We start from the raw sequence: 6,000 nt of genomic DNA on the forward strand, positions 1-6,000 counted from the left end.
TCAACATAGAAGGGCCTAATTTTATACATAAGCATCCAGAACTACTCAAGCATTGAGGACAACACTTTTTTGATGGAGATGGGTATGTTATGTCCCTATAATATTAGTGATTCCCCCATTAATATTGTCATTATAGCCCTTATTGTTATTGTTGTGCCCCTATTGTCCCCATATTGTTATTATTGTGCCCCACAAAATCCCACTATTGTTATTGTTGTGCCCTTGTATTATTATTTTTATGTCGACTTTGATTATATTGTGACCCCTTAGACTCCTATATATAGAAAGGAGGTTTCGTCATTTTTATCATCCAAGAATTATTCATTTCTGTAATGTAAAGAAGGTTTCCCCCTCGAAGAGGATGATTTTGAAGTCATTGATCTATCTTTTCTTCTATTTTTTGATTTGGTTACATAACACATAAATATGTATTCTAAAGATGTTACAACATAGTTACAACATTACTTCACCTCATCACTGACACTTTATTTGTCACCTACATCAACCATTATTTACATTACACTCATTTCATCATTCATGGTTGTGAAAAAAATATATATTCATATTTTACACCATTCACTCTACTCAGCCATTATCCGCCATCCACTACAACATGTTCCAACACACTCTATAAACTAGCATAGGATCCAATAGGAAGCCACGGGAAAATTGTTACAAAGGCTATGACAAGAATATGAAGAAAATTCATTACACATGCTATCATAAAAAGCTATAGGAATGTGATACGCAAGAAGCTGCAGGAAGCTATATTAAGGTCTGTAAAATTCTAAAGAAATCCATTTGGGAATATTATTTAAGAAAGAAACTCAAAAATATACAATGACCTACACACATAAACCGACAAAATCATCCTCCATCACTCTAGTTCAAACATTGCACCCTCATATTTCTAAGGGAGCACTGCTTATGCTACAACATAATACTATTAATGTCTGTAAAATACTAAAGAACTTCAATTTTGAATATTATTTAAGAAAGAAACTCAAAAACATACAACAATAACCAACACACATAAATCAACAAAATCATCCTCCATCACTCTAGTTCAAACATTGCACCCTCATATTTTGAAGAGAGAATTGCTAATTCTACAATAGAATACTTTATTTCGAGGTTACATTCCATAAGAATTTATAGGATACTTTATTCAAACGTCACATTCCACTAAAATTAAGAAGACATTTTAGAAAACACTTTTCCTAGAATGAGAAATCAAAAGGTGCACTCGAGCATTGCCGATACATGAATTCTTTAACAACAATAACATGTGTCAAATCATACCATCATGACAAAGGTAAGCCCTGAGTCTTAACATGTGGGCTAGGGGGGATATCTGAAGAATTGTGAGCAAATAAATTCCATGTAGGTAAATATCATGTCAACCAAGATGCCATTCATGTTTCAAAATATGCCATTCATTTGAATTCTCAAGGGAGAAGTCACCCAAGCATATAAGTTTAGTTTTAGAGAAAAAAGGTGGCTTAAATTCACACTTTTACTAAATTAAATCCTTGAAAGGAAAACACTAAATTTATACCAAATTTACAGGAATGAATGGTAGAATATCAAATTTCTCCATTAAATATTTGCATCGACATATGCATGATTATATAGCTGCAAGGTTTGCTTTTTAAGAGGTTAGTTGAGGGTTGAATCATGATGTATTTTTCACTACCATTTTAAAAGGTAAATTCTTTGAAATTTCATGTACAACTCAACTCTTAAAAAGGTGAAATGTGGAAATTTGAAAAAGAGGTTAGTCATAAGAAAGTGGGTATTGAAAATTTGAAAACGTTTACTATTTCCACTTCAAGAGATCATAATCGAGATATGAATATAGAATTCAATCTACAAAAAATGGGGAGACATCAATATCCAATAAATAGGTTTCACATAGTGTTCATCACATTCAAAGTATTAGGGTTCTATAGATAGGAGAAATCCAAAATAGTTGAAGTTTGAAGTGATGGAGAAAGATTGATTTGTCATTGGAGACCCACATGGTGATGTGCTAGGTCTAATGATGTACAATGAATTGGTATTTATTGGAAAATTGTTTGTAGTTCGCTTTCTATTTTTCTCTTAATATGGATCAGCATGAGAATCAAGAGATTCTCATGACTGATATATTCCCTAATTTTCGGGGATTGTAAACATTATAAAAAGGTTCAGTTCCATGAAAAGGGAATGGAAACACATGAACAATATTGACATTTTGATCTTGGAATTTCCAATTATTTTTAATACAGAACACTTATGATGATGTTCATATAGATTTTGTGTTGAGTTTTTAACTAGTTTCCATTTCATCCTTGTGCCCTGCTAGGGAGGAAGGGCCCTCCTCTTTAGCAAGGATTGCAGTAGTAGTGAATTAGTTGTTTTTTTTGTTTCTTTTAAGTTTGATTCATTAATGTTGTTGTATGAATTTTAGTATTGATGCACTTCTATTTTTAGATTCATTAGATGTTGTTACACATGATTGGTTAGAACTATAATATTTAATCAGTTGATACATGTTTACTAACGATATGTGGTGCACCTGTTCCTTGAGAAAAACATGAAGTGTGATGAGTGAATTTCATTCCTGTAGAATGTCCTTTTAATTTCTGCATGAGTGCTTTCAGTTATGCACTTGTGTTCAACAACATTTTATTTCGTTTCTTTCCCTAGTTGTTATCTATCAGCACAGATAGTGAATACATCTTTGAAATAAAAAACCTGCCATGGTTGACAATTAAATGCTTGTGGTTCAGTCAAATTAAACTGTGATTAAACCGGCACAACATATTGGAACTAGTTTAACTGAAAATAACATGAGATAAATCATTTTGATAGCTAGAAATTAGCAAACACACATTCTTAATTGAACTCTAACTCCTCCAAATCAAATTTGCTGAGTAACTAAGTGACACAGGCCATGTCACAAGTTAACTACATCCAAGTTGTTTGCTGATGTGGAAATTTGATTTTTCTCAATTTAATCAAGGCAAAATCAAATTGAAAATTTCTTGCTTCATTTTTCAACACACAAGCACACACACACACACACACATATATATATATATATATATATATATATATATATATATATATATATATATATATATATATATATATAGTTATATACATATAAAGTAGAAAATCCATTGTTGAGGTAACCTTCCCATTTAGAAAAGAAAATAAAATTTTGTATATATGTTGCTCGCACTAAAAATGTGCACCCCTTTCTAGTGTTAAGAGTGCATGCATGTTCCTTCCACTATGAACACGCACACATTATTGTAGCTAGGAACTTTAACACATCGGAAATTATTGAGATGGGCTTAGTGGGAGTGATATGGGGAGAAGCGGAGGGATACAGGGTCCAAGGAAGATAAAGAGAGAAATAGAGAGAGAGCAGGGGGTGGTGAACAGTGAGTGCGTGTATGAGTGGAAAAGAGGGGGAAAAAGAGTGAGTTCAAGTTGAAAGGTGTTAGCAGCAAAGAAATATGATGAGGAAGGGAGAGAGTATACATACTCTAAGAGCTAACTTCTTAAAGCCATGTATCTAGTGTATCGATAAGGTGACCTTCTTTTCCTGTGCTGATTTGTAGGAGCACTTACATTCTCCCTCACATCCTTCACAAGTCTTTCAGCTTCACTGGTTCCTTTCCATCCTTCTCTGGATGGTTCTTATTGAGTGGTTTTCTCCACTCTTTTCTCCTCAATTTTTGGTTGCTCCATAACATCCTGAGCTTCTTCCTTTGGAGCTAAAATCTCCTCTTCTGGTGGGATCTAAAGCTCCCTCTCCTGAGAGAATTGCACCATTTTCTCCTCATAAAAATTTACATCCCTTTGCACAAACATCATTCTGAGGGATGGAAAGTACACATGGTATTTGTGGGGAGTTTCTGTGTAACCCACAAATACCCCCAATTTTGTTGTTGGCTCGAGCTTCTTCCTTGATTCTTTGGAGACATGGTAGTAAACAAAGGCTCAAAAATTCCTTAAGTGCACCATGTCCAACCTTCTCCTCGAAAAATCTTGCTCTAGTGTAATCATGCCTAGAATTCAATGAGGATTCTGGTTTTGTAAATATACTATTGTGTTGCATGCCTTTATCCACAAATGCAGTGGTAGGCCTTGGTCATGCAACATCTCCCTCGCTACTCCCACGATGTTATGATACTTTCTCCTAGCCACCCAATTTTGTTGTGGGTTGTGAGGTGTTGTCAACTCTTGTCGAACTCCTTATTTTGCAAAGAAATTTTTAAACTCATTCGACACATACTCACCTCCATTATTTCTCCTAAGATCCTTCACCTTCTTGTTAGTTTCTTTCGCAACCAGTTCCTTGAATTCTACGAACTTTGAGAATGTCTCATATTTCTCCTGTATGAAGAATATCCAATGCTTATGTGAGAAGTCATGAATAAAAATGATAAAATATTTGTGTCTGGTAGTCGAGGTTGTTGGGAAAGGGCCATAGACATTAGAGTGGATCCTTTCTAGCACTACATGTGCCTTGATATCCTGATCATGGAATGCAGATTTTGTGTACTTCCCTAAGGTACATCCTTTCCATACGTCTTGCAGCTCAAGTGCTCCTTTGTGGAAGACAATGGTTATTTGTTGCATAATATTTAAGGTGCCATAAAGCAAATGTCCAAGTGTTTTGTGCCAATGTTTAATGACATTAGAGCTCTACACCTTCTCCTCCATGGTGTTTAATACAACACAGTCTTCCACATCTATCTTATATAGGTTCTTCACACGAACCCCGATCTAATTCACCTGTCTCATGGCTATGTGTATTAAGAATTCTTTTCCTTTGTTGAAGATCACATCATAACCATGGCCTTCCAAAACTACAATAGATATGGTATTTGTTTTAGTCCTAGAATGAAAATGACATCCTTGAGCCTGAGATGGGAGCTTCACTCCCTATTAAAGGTTATTGTACCAACTCCTATTCCATTGTACCTTCCATCGTCTCCCAACTCAATGTGCATCTATATGTCTTTCTCATCCTGGTCACTGAAAAAATCTCTACACCCTATCATGTGGAATGATGCACCTGATACAAAGTACCACACACTCCCCATCACTATGTTGGCCTTGCATATGATAAGGGTAAAGTCAAGCTCAAACTGTGAAGCCAAGGCTTCACCTACTGCTCCTCCTAAGGTCTTATACATTTCATTTTTGTGTGGACACTTCGTGCCATTGTGTCTGAATTCATGACAATGGAAGCATTTAATTTTGGAAAAATCTTTCTTATTTCCCCCTTGGATGGATTGTAGTTTGGATTGAGATTTCTTCCCTGTTCCATTCTTTCCCTTTCCATCCAATGCAATTTTTTCTTCATCCTCACCTTTGGATGAAGTACCATCTATGGTATTCTTCCTTATTTCCTCCTTTACAAAATCAGACTGTAATTCTTCCCAATTCGATAATTTCTCCCTCCCGTTCACCAAATATTGGTAGCTATGCTAGCTCTTGGGAAGGCCTAGAAGGGATAGGCTTACCAAGTCATCTTCTGTATCATTAACACCAAACCCACCAAGTTCATCATGGCATTGTTTGAACTTGCTTAGATACTGCATAATAGTGTCATTCTTCTGCATCTTCATACTTCTAAGTTTATGCTTGAGTGTCAGCTTCCTATGGTCACTACTATTCTCAAACGATTCTTTCAGTGCTTTCAACATTGTGAATGAAGTTTATCTTTTGTGGGGAAATGAGACAATGTAATCTCGTAGTTCCTCCAATATTATTTTCCTCACCTTTCCTACATATTTTTTTCCACTAGGCATGGTTGTGGGCATCAACTTCGAGTGGTTTTGTAACATTTGTATTAAAGTATTCTTCAATCCATTGTCATGCAATACCACCTCCATGTGATCCTTCCATGCGATGAAATTAGAGCTACCTTACAAGGCATACTCTAGCTTTAGTTTATTGAAGGCCATCTTCTCATCTCTCAAGATATCTTGCTAC

Source organism: Pinus tabuliformis, chromosome 9 (assembly GCF_031772625.1).
Source record: "Pinus tabuliformis cultivar Carrire ecotype Pingquan chromosome 9, CPIR1, whole genome shotgun sequence".
NCBI classification, from domain to species: domain Eukaryota; kingdom Viridiplantae; phylum Streptophyta; class Pinopsida; order Pinales; family Pinaceae; genus Pinus; species Pinus tabuliformis.